General features: G+C 46.9%; 1 protein-coding gene across 1 annotated transcript in view; it reads right to left on the bottom strand.

Annotated features, from left to right (window-relative positions):
• SGCD (sarcoglycan delta) overlaps positions 1-16612 on the bottom strand; it is a 349496-nt gene extending 332884 nt beyond the window's left edge. The window contains exon 1 of the mRNA XM_056350163.1: positions 16482-16612. The gene's annotated coding sequence lies outside the window, so the exon portion shown is untranslated. The remainder of the gene's footprint in view (positions 1-16481) is intronic.
• Positions 16613-18198: the final 1586 nt, after the last annotated feature.

Below are 18198 nucleotides of genomic sequence, written 5' to 3' on the forward strand. Positions count from 1 at the left end.
CCCTTTATCTGTACTCTCCTCCAGTATGTTTTTAATTAGTAATCAGGATTCTTTTCAGCCTGCATTTTCCTTTACTCATATCCTGTCAGGGCTCCTTTCCAGGGCTTTCATCATACCACCAACCCCTCCGTGGTCCTGGCCCAGTTTAGGTTCATCTCTCTCCAGAGCGAGTCGCTGCAAACACCAGCGCTGCTCCAGTGGAGACATCCCCGGTGGTACCTCCTCTGCCATCACCGGCACAGCCTCACTGATCTGTTATCTACCTCTGACCTTTCACAGCTGCATTTCAGACAGTACTCAAGCCCTGGCCAACACATATTTTACTCCTCTCTTGCTTATAACTGCAGAGCTCCCAGCTTAGCAGACAAATCCTTACCAGTCCCTCAGTGCATGACCTTACACTGGCTTGTATTACCAACGAGAGGTCACTCTTTCCAAGCACAAGCAACTGCACAACAGTTACATTACAGATTAGAAAGAAAATCAAAAATAAAGAGGCAAAACAAAAATAAAGAGGCAAAACAAAAATAAAGAGGCAAAACAAAAATAAAGAGGCAAAACAAAAATAAAGAGGCAAAACAAAAATAAAGAGGCAAAACAAAAATAAAGAGGCAAAACAAAAATAAAGAGGCAAAACAAAAATAAAGAGGCAAAACAAAAATAAAGAGGCAAAACAAAAATAAAGAGGCAAAACAAAAATAAAGAGGCAAAACAAAAATAAAGAGGCAAAACAAAAATAAAGAGGCAAAACAAAAATAAAGAGGCAAAACAAAAATAAAGAGGCAAAACAAAAATAAAGAGGCAAAACAAAAATAAAGAGGCAAAACAAAAATAAAGAGGCAAAACAAAAATAAAGAGGCAAAACAAAAATAAAGAGGCAAAACAAAAATAAAGAGGCAAAACAAAAATAAAGAGGCAAAACAAAAATAAAGAGGCAAAACAAAAATAAAGAGGCAAAACAAAAATAAAGAGGCAAAACAAAAATAAAGAGGCAAAACAAAAATAAACTACAGCTAATTAATTCCTGTACATGGTAAGTAAATCTACTATGGGGCTCCATCTAGCAGAGTTCTTGTGTCTGGAAATCAAAGCATGACGCACAAATGGAAACAAGATGCAATTTTTAGTACAGAGGAAAGTGCTTCTATCTTCACTTTGCTTAGGTAGATCTTCCATCACTTGAACCCATTACCCATATCCATTATCACTGACTAATCCTGGATAATTTTCAAAAAGAAAAAAATTTTAAAAAATTAAAAAAAGAGGAAGAAAGAGGGGAAGCGGTGTTTTCAGAGACACAAAAGGGAGAAGAGGTGGCAAATCAATTCCATCTAGGCAGCCAGGTTAAACACCCAGATCAGGAACCTCAATTCCTCACATACAAGGAGAGAATCAGACTCTGAATTCAGAGCTCTGAAGCACCCCGTGGAGGCTCCAGTGACTGTGTGTGGCCTTCAGGCTCCCAAATTAGACACCTGAATTTGGATGCGACTACAGCTATCTGTTGTCTAATTTTTAGTTAACACTATGGGAAAGTGGACACCTAATATTGCTGTAAATTTTTTGCTTAACTAGAGCAACAGCAGTCTCAGGAGGTTTTTATCATTTTTGGAGAAGGTGATGCCCTAAGTACACGAGACGCTGAACCATCTACAAGCTTACAGTCAAAATTTACTATCTGCAGCATGCTATATTCATATACTTGGTATTTCAGCATCTAAAATTAATATAGATATAGGAAGAGATACATCTTTGCTATCAACGCGGACAGAGCAGAGTCATGCCAACAGGATGTGTGCAAACAAACCCACAGAAGTCGTTTTAAAGATATCTATGCAAATCCCATTGATGACTTTTTTGCAGGTTCCATGTTTCCTTGTTTCTGTCCTTGCACATCTATCCTTTGAAACAAGTCTCCCGTTATTGGTCAACTTAAAAAGCAAAGACCAAAATCTTGCCTCTCCCCTGCTAACGAAAACTCTCTTAAGCATAGCAGTTCTTGAAGAAGAGTATTAAAGTGTCTGAACTTGCACATAACTCTCACTGGACTTTATCTGGTACAGTGTACTGTCAGAAAGCAGAAAATGCAGGTTGGTCTCACATTATCTGTAATAAGACAGACAGTCCTTCATTTTAACAAGGTACCACTGCCAGCATCAGCCCTGCTGTGTAAAATCCCGCTGCAATGATTCTGTTATTTACACAAGTGCAATGCAACCCAACGAGGTCGGACATGATCGAAGGCACCTTCCAGCAGCTGGCACAGGGTGCACATTCACGCAACACCTCGGAGAAGCAGCTTACAGCTCACACAGCCCACCCCAAGGCAGCTGTCCCGGCACTGCCCCAGCCCTGCAGCAAGCACACGCACGGCTGTGCAGCCCTGCATGATTACTTCAAAGAGAGAAATCAAACCATTTCAACGATGGCAATAAGACTTCAGTGATTTCCCCCCAGCTGAAGTGTTTAAATTTTTCCATCTGCCACCGCAAGGCTGAAGAAGTGAAGCTGGATGGTTTCTTCACACAAAGAGATGCCAGCGTTCCCGGGACCTATCCCTCCTCCCAGTCACTGCAGCACTAGCAGGGGTTAAGCATCACAAACCAACCAGACAATCAACCCTACAAACCCAAAGCGGGCCCTCAATCGCTGCAAACGGAGCAACAGGTCACTTCTCTCTCAGCTTCCACGCAGCTCTCGACCTCCCCAGAACTGGGTGCGCTGCCCACCGTCGTTCCTCTGACACACGCTTCTAACGGACCTCGCTCCAGAACCTTTGCACCTCCCGCCTTACCTCCACCCGCACACGGTGCTTCCACCCCCCAGTACAAACAGCTAATTAAACTAGTGGTCATCTGTATGGGGAATCATTTCGGCAATTAGGTCTGGAATGAAATGGTGCAGACGAGCATCGGCTGGCTGGAAGCACAAAAAGCGTGCTGACGATCGCAGGTTTGTCTGTATCTTGAGCTCAGTTGAACTTGTGATCCACAGCAGCCTCTTGTTAGCTTTCTTTCCATCTAGCTGTCTTTGGAAATTCATTTAAAACAAACCCATGACTCCCTCTAAGGCGCCGAGGCAAAGCAGGAGTGCAAACACGAGAAAGCTCTAGCAACTCAGATGCGTGGAGGAAAATTGAAATAATCTTTTGCTGCCACCAGATTAAGGCATCTGCAACTGGAAAGATGCTCCATGGAGCAGCCACCTGTTTGGGAAAAAAAACCCACCTAGGCTTGAATTTCAGGTGCCGTAAGAGACATTGAGCAATGCCACTAGGCTGCCTGAGTCGCAGCCACAGGGACCTGGCACAGCAAGGAGTGACCAGAGCCATCTCTCTCTGTTTTGGGGGGACAGCAGGACAGCAACACAGGCAGTTTGCGTTTGGAAACTCCAGTCCTGCCACCAGAAGCAATGCCACAGAACATGTCAAGTTACTTCCAGATTCAGGGCTCTGCCTTCCTGCGACCAGATAACTGGAATTGTGGAAATTCTATTTCTCTCAGCTGCCACCGCCCCAAGACAGCTCATGGCTGAGATCACAGCTGCTCCACAAGACAAAAGCTGGTTTGTTTTCAACGGCAGGTGTGCAACTGAGGCACAGCAAATCCCAGAAATAATGGAATGAAGAACAACAAAATTAAGTGTAGCCCATGTCTCATCATTAAAAGGACAATATGTCCTTCTACCACAAATGCCCCTTTTTAATGCAATGTCACCATCGAGGACCGGACAGAAAATTTTTCATGAGACAAAATTCGGAGACGTGCTGATTTACACCTGACGGTCCTGTAACCGCTGGGCAAGACTTTCCCCACCTTCAGTGACCAAGATGACAATCTAGCAAGTAAATGCTTTCTGCTGCTACAGCAGAGAGGCTTGACAGCTCTAGTAGTCTCGGCACATAAGGTCACAAGAGACACGTACCCACCACAATCTGGTGCTTCAGGGGAGACCAAGAGCACAAAACCAAAGCAAGGATTTGGGAATGCCAGCCAGTCCCTTCTGAGGTGGGTATCTGTGAGGACTGTAGTTTTCTCCCACTGGTTTTTATTACAAGACTTGACATATATATTTCAGATTCTCCTGCTGAGAACATAGATAAGCGTCTAACGTTAAATTTTCCATAAAACAGAGTTACAATACAAGGCTAGTGACAAATGCTGGCATCAGAAGCCTGCAATACTGCTATGCTGATAGGGGTTTGTAGAGCAATGAACAAAGATGTAGAGAGTAAAATAAAAGCCTCTTATTTTCTCAACTTGCAGGTTTATTTCCGGAACCTTTAAAATGTGAAACACTCATTAAAGTTCCTTTGCTGGGCATGCAGATGGCCCTATGTCTTGATACTTCGACAACACTTGGTTTCAGTCAACATTAGTTCTAGTGTTCGATTTATTCCTCACAATAAATAAATTATTAAAGCTTATTACCATTGATTAAGTCTGTCTTGTAAACCTCAGGGCACCGCTTTGAAAATGTCGACGGTGAAGTGCAGCAGCGTCACACAGTGTAACACAGCGACACCACGGTGACGTGATCAGCGACAGGGATGCATCGTTTTCTTGATTTCTGATTCTGACCCCACCACTGAACAAAGCTGGAACATTGCAGTTCAGAGCGAGACAGATAAAAAAGACCACAATACCCACAAAAACTTATGTAAAACATATCCCACTTCTTTCACTGGCTCTCCACAGTTGAACATTCCATAAAAAAAGCCCAATGTTCAAAGACACAGACCACCGAGTTTAACTTCAATACAGGAAAAATTGATAGAAAATATAATAGAGAATAGAATCAGCAGGTGCATTATGTACGCAGGAAGAGTCAGATATTTTGCAGACAGCAGTCAAGCACAACAAATCTGTCAGACTTCCCTGAAGGGGTTTACAAACATGAGAATAAGGTGACACGGTATGAGGGATACGCACACAGCTGATGCAGCACATACGGCTCTTCCCAAACCCTTCAGCAAAGAGTCCCAAAGAATCTTAGAAAGACCCTAAAAAAAAAGGTATGCTATGGTGGGACAGCAAGAAAGGACGCCTTAATGATCAACAACTGGATTTAAAAAAAAAAAAAAACAAAAACAAAAAAACCCAAACAAACCACAACACCAGAAATAAAGGAAAGAACACAGGAACATTTCTCACGATGATGGAAGGTTTAGGCACCATCTCAGCATCTGTGCTGAGACCCGCACCAGTCCATATACCCATTGATGCTCTGAGCAGGGGGGAGGGAGGTAATGAAGTACCAAACTTCACTGACAAAACAGAATGATTAAGAGTAGGCAAAATTACAACTGACATGAAAGCTGCGAAAGAGCCTCAAGACACTGAGATTGGACAGCAAAATGACAGAGTAAATTAAATGTTAATAAATGCAAAATATTGCACCGAAAAAAAAGGAGCATAACTGTCCACACAGACTGACAGGCTCCGAATTAACTGTTCTAGTGCAGAAAAGAGATGTAGTCATTACAGACAGTTTTCCGGAAAAACATCAGCGCAGCAGCAACCAAAAAAACCCAACAAACAATTTCAGAACTTTTCAGGAAAGATATCGAGATTGAAATACAAAATACCATTACAGCACAAAATAAACTCATGATTTATCTGCATCTTAAAAATGCACAGATTTCTGGTTATCCCATCTTTAAGAGAAAACATACGAAGACATGCAACAGTGATGGATCACAAGAGCAGAATTATTTCTAAATAGCGAAAAGCCTTAGATGTTAAGAATGAATCAAAAGTAGGAAAACATTGGGGCTCTACAGCTTGAAGAAGGGTCAAACCATCCAGGACTGATAAATACTGCATATCTCAGATAGCATGCTGGGCTATGCGAGCCCTCCGTCGGACCACCCAAGTCGTTCTTACTTTCTTGTGAGGCCAAGGACATCGTAAGGACAATTTCTGTTTTCTTGTGAAGTGTTAGTAGGATAAGCCAGAGTATGTTTAGATGAATTGTATTCATTGGGCCCAGATCTGTAAGAGACACTTCTCTGATTTTCATCTGCCCTGGAAGCAAAGATATTAAATAAGCAGTTAAACATTCGGCTCACAACCTGCCACAAAATTTTACCTTTGGTCTTATTAGGGTAGCAAATGGGAAATAGCGTATGAGGCTTGAAATTATGGAGTAGACTAGATTCAAGTTGCTTCTTAAGTTAAACAAACAAACAAAACCATCCAGAGCCACCTGTGCCATCTGCCATCCCAAAAGGGTGGATCCAAGTCCACCTGGACACTGTATTTTTCTATTTCCATCTGAAAAGCCACATGTTCTATAATTTCCCCTTTACAGGCTGCAAGAAAAAGCAACTTTTGTTGAGTATACCTAGCAAGTACTAAACACAGCGCTGAACAGACACATCTACAGTACCAGGTATTACACACAGGTTGGGTTAGAGCACCCCGCGTCCATCTGACAATATATGCTGTTGTAGCCCAAAGACACGGGTCCAAGCTGGCTGAAAAGCCAAGTTCAAACAGATTAAAAGTTACAAGCATGGGTTCAAGCAGGTCAGAAGCTCCCCATAAGTGGAAGAAAATGGAAGGGCCAAAAATAAAAGAAGTATTTTGATCCCTTGCATAGCACAAGCAGCATATGAAGACGAAGGGGGTTTGTGTCATTAGTCATAAAAAAGCCTCTTCCCACCTTAAAACCAGTCCCTGTTCTCCCAAGTTAAGCAACGGGTCAGGATGGAGCCAGCCACTTGAGGCAGCTGCTCTGTTACACCATCACCAGCGCATCCATCTTCTGGCCCAAGCTCTGGAAGCAATACTTCCACTGCCACCATACTCATGAACATGGTGGGAAAAGTTAACTACCAGCTGCTGAAGATGTAAAGTTTGGAGAAAACATTTCTGACATTTCAGTTCATTAACTGCTCCCATCTCTCAATGTCTCTTCTCTACCAACAAACCGAAATACAGCAGAATAACAAAATTCCTGACTTGCTGGATGTTCTGATGCTGAGAAAACTTTTACATTAAGAATTCACTCCTCCACACTGCATCATTTCTCAAAATATTTGACGGAACAAATATACTTCCACGGTAGCAAATTAAAAGGGGCCACAGCCGCGGTTTTTAGAGCCACCCTGCGAGCAGTCTCCACCTCATTTTTAAAGCAGTTTCATTTCCTAAGTTAGGCAGCTTCACTATCCGAAACAGAGCAAAGACTACTGGCAATATACTCGCATACTAAAACTAGTCATGGTGTGCTGCTTGGGTATCAAAAACCAGAGTCTGCAGCTGTAAAGGCAGGTCAAACACAGAGTAACCCACACTTGGAGTTTAACAACAGTATGTGGTCTGGCTTTGGAAATATGTTGTAATATAACAGGGGGGAAGCAGGGACAAATGACACGCAGCTCCCACCACCACAAGGAAGAAGAGAGCATCAGAGAAAGGTAAAGCAGGTTGCCCCCAAAGGTTCTGCTCTTCTCTCAGCCACTGATGATGTTCACTAAGCCATACTTCTGCTTGTACTTTCCCCACACATAGCAGCTCAGCCTCACAGGCGCTATCCTGGGTTCCCTTTGGTTACAATAAAGACTTGTCTTCCTCAAACTTCAGTTCAGACCCTGTCTTTGCTACTGCAGTAGAAACCCCATGGCATCAGGGGACATCTGGGACCCACGGACACGCATCTGCCGCACCCCAGAGGTGTGGTTCACGTCCCCAAAGGCAACATCCCAGCATCAGCAGCAGAGACCCATCGCTGTGCAAATACAACAGCACAACAGTCGGCCTGTTTCAGCTGCCTGCATGCTCCTCAGGCATCCTCAGGCATTTCTCCTCAGGGAAGCTGGAGAGGGAAAATACTGCCGGTTGTCACCATCTCGACCGATGACTGTACCAGCAAAAAACACCCCCAAAAAACAAAAACAAACACCACAACCAAAACCAACCAACCAAAGAAACCTACCACCAAGCACACATCACCACCTAAGTAAAACACATTATTAGAAGTCTAACCAAACCACTATGGGGAACAAGATCTCAGTGTAGGACAACACTGCAAGGAGTCCCCCAGGACACGCCGCCGTGCAACACGCACACCCTGCCTGCCTCCTCCACCCTCTCACTGGAGCCACGGGACGTGAACCTCTCGTAACAGTGCTGTTGAAAAAAAGAACAATGGTGAAGTTTAATTGCAACATTTTTCTATTTCCAACTCAGCTATAACAACTATACTATCCTCCATGTCAGTAATAAGAAGATTGTTAAATACGATACTTAAAATCATTCACCTCTGGCTTCACAAAGCTCTTTCAGGAAAGATCCATTAACAGAAAACGTCATTGCTGTAACACTCGGGAATTAGCGTGTAGGTGCTTTCCATCTAAACAAGTAAAATGCTCACCTTCAAAATTATTTTCGAAGTGTGAAATTAAAGCATGTAACAGCACATCGCATCAGTGTGCATAAGGGTCCATGCCATAACTGTCGAAGAGATACCAGCCGGGGCAGAGGAATTTAAACCTGCCTGTTGCTCAGCCGCCAAGAAGCTCTGCTGCTGCAGCCAGACAGAACAAAGGGAATCAAAGAGAACAGGGAAAAAAGCATAACAACAGATTTGTTTTTTCAGACAATTCAACCAATACATCAAATCTTTTATTCACACCTTCAAAAATCATCATCTGTTGGTAATTAATTACTGCATGCCCGACTCCATTCCCGGTATTTTCATTGACACCAGCGGCAGTAGGATTGGCCTCTTCCCTTTTAGCTAAACTCAAACCTGTAACTTGCTCTTGAACATCTCATTCAGATCCGATATCTCCTTACAAGTATCCATTTCTGATAGAGCGTAAAATAATCAACCTATCAAAGCGCTGCAGTTTCATCATTATCCCCCCAGAATTAATCATGTTTCAGTAGATGCAAGGCAAGCCTTTTGCCAGCACACCCTGTTAAGCAGGAACAGACAGAAGTGGATTTCCTAGTGCCTATACCGAAACAGTAATACAGCTAACGATTTTTCTGCAAAATGCTAGTGCAAGCTGCGTGAAGAAAACTGCAAAATAATTCAGCTACTCAGGATCAACATGTAAGCAGAAAACTGAGCAATACTCTGTACAGGACAGGATTCTCCTTTGGTCTTACTGAAACAGACTGAAAAATAGTCAGGTTAAATAAGATAATTTCTTGCTTTCAAGTTTATTTTGGATTCATTTCCTTGAGAACTCCAGTATACAAGAAGATGAAAAGTGAAAGTTAGAATACCTGTAAAACTTGATAATGTAAAACTGCTAAAATTCAGGGTTACTGTTTTACCCGAGCATGCCAGTAACAACAGTGAATTTTATCCTCCTTCAGTCAGATAGTGTAAGGTAGAAAATCCACTTACATGCCATTTATATCCATAAAATAAGTTGCAAGAGGAGCAAGGCTGCCCGTGCTGACACTCCAAAAGAAAGTTTATGCTTTCTGCATAAACAATTTTGTAATTCAAATATATATAGACAGACAGAGCAGAGAGATTTACAGGTTATTTTTTAAGTCATGGAAAGGCTCTCATGCCCCATGCCACGGCAATGCATTTTGTACACGCACACGGCCAGCTCTCCGTGTAGCTGAGGCTTCACTCCCCAGCTCTGCTCTTCAGATGTCACACTTGGACCAGTCGAAAAGTCAGAATAAAAGCCGGCAGTTGCTGCAACGCAGTTCTGAAAGACTTCAAAAAGTTACTGGAGCAAGACAGACTACACAAGATTCTTCCCTAAGAAGTCAAGCTAGCAGCAGTTCAATAGCTCAAAACAGCTCTCGTTTAATTAGCTATTTGCTATGTATAAGAGAGGCTGTAGGAAGTGCCCAGTGCTGCATCCTCATTTGTGCTTTGCTGTGATCCATACAGCAGCAATTCAGTCCTGAGTGAAACAGAGCTCATTATCCAGCAGAGATGAACTCTCCTCAGGAGAGAGGTGTTCCTCCTGCTGTTAATAGCATCGGCTCGATATGATCGCCCCCACCGCCTGCTCCGAGCAGAGCACAGCTGATACGTGAAGGCGATACAGGCAGTTTGCGCACTGGGAAGGACCTGACAGAGCTGGGCTGGAAGCAAGGATGGAGACCAGCCTCCCACAGGAATGGAAATGCAGGCTCTTCGTAACTGGGCAGGTAAGATTTTGAAAGTAAACCCCAAGCTGGCTCTGGTTTGAATTTGTTTTTACAAGCCAGCGCAGAAGATGGGAAAGCCTTCCGCGGGAGGCTGGCTGTCCTCCCTGGCTCACAGGCGCCTCCGAACGATGCTCCTTTGGCTTTCCGATTAGCACATTCCACATTTGCCAGCTGGACACATTCCCTGTCTAAAAGCGGGGTAAGGCCCTTATCATCATCCCTCGCAGACCCTTGGCTCGTGCTTTAAAAGAACACTTCCATTTATTTAGGAAGGGTCCAGCACAGAGATGGGTCATGCTCTCCAACCAAGCCAGGGAGAGGGTTCGGAGCCCTGCTCCACTTAAACTGCCTCGCCCTACCAGGGTGAGTAGCTTCACCTGCTCTACGTACCAAAAGGCTCAGTAAATGGCACCGCATTGATCTCAGTGGTGTAGGAGCACCGATACCTGCTCTGAAGAGCAGAGCCCTGGAGCCGGCCGTGTCACACGCTGGGCTGGTGGCAGGCGGGGAATGAGCTGGGTCCCCCAACGCTACCTTAGTCGATCCAGCTGCAGGAACTTCCCATCCTTTTCTTCTCCTTCATGCTTATCATCATGCTTTTATCTGGCAGCATTTTAACAGCTGTTTTCTTATCACATTAAACTGACATCTCCGACAAAAAACAAATGTCTAATTCTCCTGGATTTCAGCACAGTATGCTGCAGGGGAGCAAATCTCTACTGAACCATACCGTCTATTTGCCTGAGCACAGATTTTACTCTTTAACCAAATACCTTTCCCATCCTTGAAAAAATATCAAATGAAAGAAAAGAAAAAAAACAACTCTGTGACAATCTTTGGCTGGGACTTCCCCCCTCAAAAGACAGCAGGCCAGCCCTCCAGCCCGTGGCACAAACGGTACAGTGCCGGGGAAGTCAACAGAGCTCTGCTGACTTACGAGATCTGGCCTGAGGATGAGTCATGTGGATTACTTGCTGCTTGAATTTCAGCTAATTCAAGGCGTTTTGTTTTGTTTTGTTTTCCTTATCTCTGGATGCGCTGTAAAGCTTTAGCCGCTAAAGGCCAGCTCCATCATTTCTTCCTAAATATTCAGGAAAGCTCCTTGGACCTACGTGATTTTTTCAGGCGTGCAGCTTCTTGGATCCGGACACATCTTTTCTATTGCAGCCACCTACTCTGCCATCTGAAATAGTTCATTAACCTACAGATTAAGGCAGCTACTTTTGATCAGGAGGTGAAAAATCACAGCTTAGCTCTGAGCTTTAAAACAAGAAGGAAAGGCGGGGGCGGGGGGGACACACCAATCAGGGAGGGAGGGAGGCTTTGGGACTCCTTTCCCTGCCATCAGTCAGAGCGACATGGCTCTGGCTGCTGGCGTTTTTGGGTGCCTTGTGTGATACGGTCTGTTCTCCCTCTGCTGAGCAATCCAAGCACTACAGAGAGTAACGGAGCTGCCTTGCAGCAAGAGGTCCTTCAGTCCTGTCACTGTTGCAAGGGAACAAACTCTATTTCGCTGGCTAACACACACAAAAAAAAAAAAAAAAAAAAAGGGAAAAAAATAGAAAAGTAGCCTTGGAGCTGTGCTCAGCCCCGTGCTCCCCTGTCCCCGGCAGCGGCACACACCGAGGCCGGGGGAGCACAGGGCTGCAGAGCCGTACCCGGCTGCTGCAAGCCCCCACAACACAAGTCCCTGCTCGCCTGCCCACACAGCACATCAGCTGGTGGCCAACCACTGCTATAGACCAGGCACGGGCCATCCAGCGATGGAGCAGCCCTGGCTGCCACCTTTCCGAAGAAGAAATGAGCCTGTCTTGCTGCTCACGAGTCTTCCATACAAGGCACAGGTAAAACCACCGGACCATCATTTCAGCTGCTGGGGTGATCCTAGCAGGTCTTGCCTCATCCCAGCAGTGGACAACATCTCCCTGGACGTGGCCCAGCAGCGCTCTTCTGTGCTCACAGTGGCTCTCCAACACCCAACCTGACAAACGCTACCGCTCCCTTGGGACAAACAGGGCTGATAGTAGCCACGCTACCATAACCCAGCAATACCAGCTACCACTTGAAAACGCATTAGACTCAGGGAGCCTTCCGTGCAGCACCAGATCTTTCAAACCATCATTAAATTAAAAGAATAAAAATAGTAAAACCCCAGCATCCATATCAGATTCTCCAGCTAAACTGTGGTGATGCTGAGCTTTCACAAAGTTTTGACCTCTGTAAGGAACCAGTATCCTCCTTTGCTAAGCAGCAGAGCAGATAATCACCCTAGTGCTCCATCTTCAGTGAAAAGCAAGTTTCTCCATTTCTCAAAGGTGAAAAAAAAAAAAAAGCCCAAACAAAAAAAAGCACATAAAACCCTCCACACCACATCTGTTATCACTAGCTCTACCGAAATGCAACAGACCAGCAGCTGAAAATATGTCAGAAATCAAGGGTGGAGGCGGGTAGGGGGTGGAGAAAAGAATAAAGGCTTGACCCCAGAATGGCCAGACTTCAGGTGTGACCCATTGCCTGGCAATGCCAATGGGGTCTTCCTGAACCATTTCAGAAGTTAGATACAAGCCACGTCCAGGTGGCTGTTATTAGGCTGTTATTGAGCGCAGCTGATTATCTCAGAGGGGAAGAAAGAACAAAATTCAGAGGGAAAACACACAGGTACACGAGTCATACTTACCCCCAGCCCTTGATTAGTGGGCTGGGAAAAGCATTCTGTTTCTTTTCAATATTTAGCCCAAAACTGAAAAAAATACCAGCTTTCCCATAGGATCCTTCTTAAACCTGGGGAGAGGGGGAGTGTGAAAAGTAGTTCAGACCTAAGATTTCTCAAGGTTATTTAAAAAGACATCGCAAAGTTCCTTACTGTGTTTAGTAACCTGCTACCCCAAAAAAAGTTAACAATATGTTTCCAAACTACTCCAGACATATTCAGCAAAAATCTGTTAAAATCAATGAGAGACAAGCTGTTAGCTGCACATTGTGCTGGGAAGCTGCAGATGAAACGTAGAAAACTCCAATGCTTTCACTCCACATCCAGAAATTCAAACATTTTCAGTTACCTCATAAATCAAAGTTTGTCATTAAGCTACACCTAAAGTGCTATCTTGCCAAAACCTCTGGAAAAACATCAAGGAAGCTGTTAAAAAAAATAAATAAATAATACAATCACTAGGGAAACACTTCCCGGGTGAGGAACCATGGGCTGGTGCAAATCCTGCCTCAGTTACCGCTCTGAGGGCCCATGGTACTGAGGCAGATCTGCTGGGGGCCAGAGACAAACGGATATCCCAAGGGGGACAGTGTGTGAGTGTTTAGACTGAGATACTTCCCCCTTCAAGCACACCTAAGGGACTCAATATAAACTAATAACAGAGCCCGAGACTCTCACAAATGAAATAAAAGCAGGAGTAGACAACGGAGAAAGTTAATTTTTCACCTAGAGAACTGCAGTGTTAGAAGATTGCCCTGGAGGTTTTAATCAATGCAAGTGAATCTTTTATATTTTTCTCCACTATTCCCAAAATAAGTCAATAAGATGCCAGCACTTTCTCAGCACAGAGTGACCATTTCCCAGCAAGCCTGAGTTCGAGTCTTTACCAAAAGAACTAAAGAAATGCATTATGATTTCAAAGAAAAATAGCACGCAAGGGAACAGAAGCAGCAGGATAACCTTATGAGGCATGGTAGGTTTTCAGAAAAACTTTTTTACTTCTTTTACTCTTGAGGTTTATTAGAAGAAAACAAAGACTAGTCTAACCAGACATTGCCTGTGCACAAATACACCTGCAGCTACCCTAGCCCTTAAGAACAGCAAAACATTTGAAAATGCACACCACCATCAGATATTATTTGAAGGCATTTCCAGATCCAGAACCTCCTCCCCCATGAAAGCACCTACCTCTCCATCTTCATCACAGGTGACATGAAACCCCCTATGTATTCAAGCAACTTCTGCTGCACCCATCTAATAACCCGCTCCATGCATGTGTACTGTGTCCGCACACATCACCTTGAATAAAGGGCAACAGACCACACTGAGTAACAAACTTCTAGATAATTATCAACATCTGAATAAATGGCACTGCCTGTCTGAAGGTTTGCATACAGACTCTCTCTCGGCCAAACTAAAGGAAGGCAAGGAGCTTCCTCAAGTCACAAGTCAATTTACAATCCCACCTTCAGCCAGAGCCTGGATAATCTGTTTCTCTAAGCGTTAAAAAAAAAAAAAAGTCTCTCCATAATTTCCCCTTTGTAATACTCAGTATGAATACACAAAACAAAAGAGCTGTCACTTCTTATGTTTTAAAAGCTTTAGGCAAAATTAGCTACTCTAAGTTACCTGCAAAAGCAAAGAGGTGCAAATGAGAAACATCAGGGCATACATCCATGATTCTTCAAACAAAGCGTTGGAAGTTTCCAGAAGGCACAATAAGGATAGACTCAACATCCTCAGTGCACTCCAACACAAGAATTCCAAGGACTTCAAGGGGCAAAGACAAAGGTAATTTTTCAGTGGAACCCAGAATATTGCAACAGCTGTACCTATGCTAATCAAAGGGCTTAGAAGCAAAGTTCAGGCACTGTATTACTGAGAGGTGATGCTCTCAGAAAAGCTTTTACTAAAAGGAATCTGTCTAGCTTGTTTCCAAATGATGACTCTTATTTTTCCATTTATCAGTATAATTTTCCCCTCAAACCGGCATTCAAAAACATAGCTCTTCCTCGGGGGGGGGGGGGGGGGGGGGGGGGGGGGGAAGGTGGATTCTCAACTAATATATATCAGTATGAGAAGTCAGTGGCATTATGTTAATTTATGCCAAATGAAACATGACCAAGATTTCTCTCCTTCAAGATGAAGCTGGGGCAATTATGGTCATTTATAGCAGATGCCAGTCCTCGCAGCACACCGGCACGAGAGCTCGTTCCCATGCCTGTGTAATGTCACAGAGTAAATCTATCTGCTAGCAGGAGGAGGACTCCGTTCAGCACACTAATGTAGTAACGTCACCGGCTGACCTATTCTGCCCACCACACAGCGGAGAGTTGTTCATTTTTCTTTTCAATGAGACACTACGCGAGTGTTGATTTAATGGTTCATTTATCAACCCCTCTGAATATTAAGCAATTCATTTTGACTTAATTTGGACAATTCAATTTCACCCATCCTCTCTCTCCTTGAAAAATGCGAATTGCTGTCTAGGGAGAAGCTGTTTTAAAAGTTGACTTAACAGGAAGTACTTGGATCCATGGATTTTATACCCTTTCATAGCCTGATATATATTTTATCTGATTTTTTTTCTTTGCCTTTCACACATTATACCCGAAATTCACAAATGCTAAAGCAAAGATACTTCAACGAGCGTTCTTGACACTGCAGACCAAAATGCATCTTCTGCAGTACTAGCTACTCCCGAAGATGACCACCAGAAAATTAAGTGCATTGTCAATACAACCAACAAGCCTATGAAAATCTGTAATACTTAGGGAAAGGAGCTTCTCACTGTAAATCCATCACTTTTCTGAGAAAGTTCTGTTACTGGATACACTTCCCCAATAGGGAAAAAAAAAAAAAAAAAATCAATGCAGGAAACACTTGTGCTTTAGCCTCGCCTGGAAGCGGTGCGCTGGTACCCAGAAGTTTGCATCCCGGCGGGCGCCCAGGGCGACGCGCAAGCCCCGCTGCGGGGCTGGGCTGGCTCCGGCGCGGCTGCCCGGGACCTGCCCCGCCACCGACCGGCGGCAGCGGCTCCGCGGGGCCCACCGGGGGTCGCGGCACCCCCCACACCTGTTGGTCACCCCCGAGGAACCCAGCCGCATCCCTCGCCCAGCCAGGCGCTCCCACGGATTTTATCTCCCCACCCCCGGATCCAGCCAGATTCCTGCCTCCTTCCACCTGCTGCTCCCGGGGGGCTGAATCCTCCGCTCCGCAGCACCCGCACGCTTTTAACGTTCTGCTCATCGGCTCCGTCCCACCGCTCAGCCCGGTCCCCGGCAGCAGCCCCGGCGGGTCACTTCCCAAAGTCCCCTCCCCACGGCCGTGGCCGCACGGCCCCGGGAGCCTCGCCCACCCCCCCAGCACAGCACATCCCCCCCCCGCACCGCTCGGCCGAGCCTTCCGGAGGGCCCGGCAGCATCCTCCCGCCGCAAACGGCCACTTTTCCCTCCGGCGATGCGAACCCGGAGCCACCGCGCCGCGAGGGAGGGATGCGCGGGGCCGCGGCGGGGGGGAACCGGCGGGACGCGGCTCCCCGCGAAGGGCAGCTCCGGCCGGAGCCCGAAACTCCGCCAAGTGCGAGAGCGGGGCCGGGCCGGGCAGAGCCGCTCGGGGCCCGCGGCGGCACTCACCTGGGCGGCGGGGCGGGTCGGCCCCTCAGGAGATCATGCCGGCGGGGCCGCCGGGGCGGGGAGCGCGGGGCCGGCGGAGCGGCTCCTCCGGCAGCGGGGGGCGCGGCGCTGCCTCACGCCGCGGCGCAGAGCCGCGCGCCTCCGACACGCGGCCGCGGCGCCCCGGCCCCGGGGGGGGGGGGGGGGGGGGGGGGGGGGGGCGGGGGGGGGCGGGACCGGCTGTGCCCGCCCCGCCCCGCCCCGCCCGGCCGCGCCCACCGCCCCGGGGCCGCGCCGCTGTCCGCCGCCGCGTCGCCTCGGCTGTCCGCCCTTGTCCCCCCTGTGCCTTTCTCCTGTCCCCCCGCCTGCCTCACTTCGCGCCGCTCCCTCCCCTTTCCCCATCCCCCCTTTTCCTGACCCCCCTTTTCCCGCCGCCTCCCCCCTTTCCCCCCACCGTTCTTCTCCCTTCCTCCTCCTTTCCCCCCGCGTGCCTCACTTCTCGCCGCTCCCTCCCCTTTTCCCATCCCCCTTTTTCCTGACCCCCCCTTTTCCCGCCGCCTCCCCCATTTCCTCCCATGTTTCTTCTCACCATCCCCTCCTATTTTCCCCCACCTTTTATTTCTTTCTCCTTTCAGCCCACTTTCCTCCCTTGCCCCCCACATTCCTCATTTCTCCCCTTCTCACCATCCCCTCCCATTTTCCCACCCCCCCTTTTCCTGCCCCCCTTTTCCCATCACCTCCCCCATTTACCTACATATTTCTTCTCCCTTCCTCCTTTCCCAAATTTTTTTTATCCTCTTCCTTTTCCCGTTCCTCTTCCTTTTCCCCATCCCTCTTTCTACCAAAGCCTTTCAGCAAAGTGGCCAACAGCCAAGCAGCCTCATCCCCCAAGACGCCGGCCAGGGGCTGGGGGGGAGCAGCTGGCCCCGGGAGGAACAGGCAGCAGCACCCCCGATGTGCAGCACCCACACCCCACATCAGCCCCCCAGGACCTGACCGGACCCGACCCAGGCATGGCTGGCGCAGGAGGGCACCGCCAGGGCCACCCTTCCCTGCTGCCCTTGGCAGGGTTAAAATAAGCTGGTGCAGTTTTTCCAAAGGATCCAGCAAAAATCAGGGATGCAAGGTTTAGCGTGCACTGAATCCCGAGCAGCCCACCCTGCTTCTGGCAGCGCTGGCATGCCCCCCAGCACCCCAGCACCCCAGCACCCCAGCACCCCAGCACCCCAGCACCCCAGCCCTTGGGTCCAGCCGGTCCCCGAGTGCCCAGCCCACACAGCACCACGGCGGCAGCAGGCGCTCAGCTCTCCGGCGCGTGGGAAGGGGGTTCAATATCGACATGGCTCGTTTTCCCATTGAGTTTTCCATGTTGGAGGGGGGAGGGGGGCGTGGTGGAAATGGATTTTTCTACCTTAAAAAGTTGGTTGTTCTGCTGCTATACTCAAATGTTTTGGTTTTACCAGATGGCCATGAATGCTTTCCTTCCACATTTTATTCTGAAGCTAAGGATCAAGGTAAAAAATTGAAAGAGTTTGCAATAAACTCAGTAGCTACTGACCTGGGTGCCAGGAGAGGTTATCCTTGCATTCTTGGAGAACTCGTCCACCACGTGCCCTCTTGCTGCTCTTCCCTCCTCTCTGTGAGCCCCGGCCACTCACTGCCCCTAAAATTCCAACAGAGTGTCGGGGGTTGGTTCATCGGAGGTCTGTAAAGCCGCTACCCAACTAAATGACATTAA

This window comes from Falco biarmicus, chromosome 8 (genome assembly GCF_023638135.1).
Source record: "Falco biarmicus isolate bFalBia1 chromosome 8, bFalBia1.pri, whole genome shotgun sequence".
Taxonomy (NCBI): Eukaryota; Metazoa; Chordata; class Aves; order Falconiformes; family Falconidae; genus Falco; species Falco biarmicus.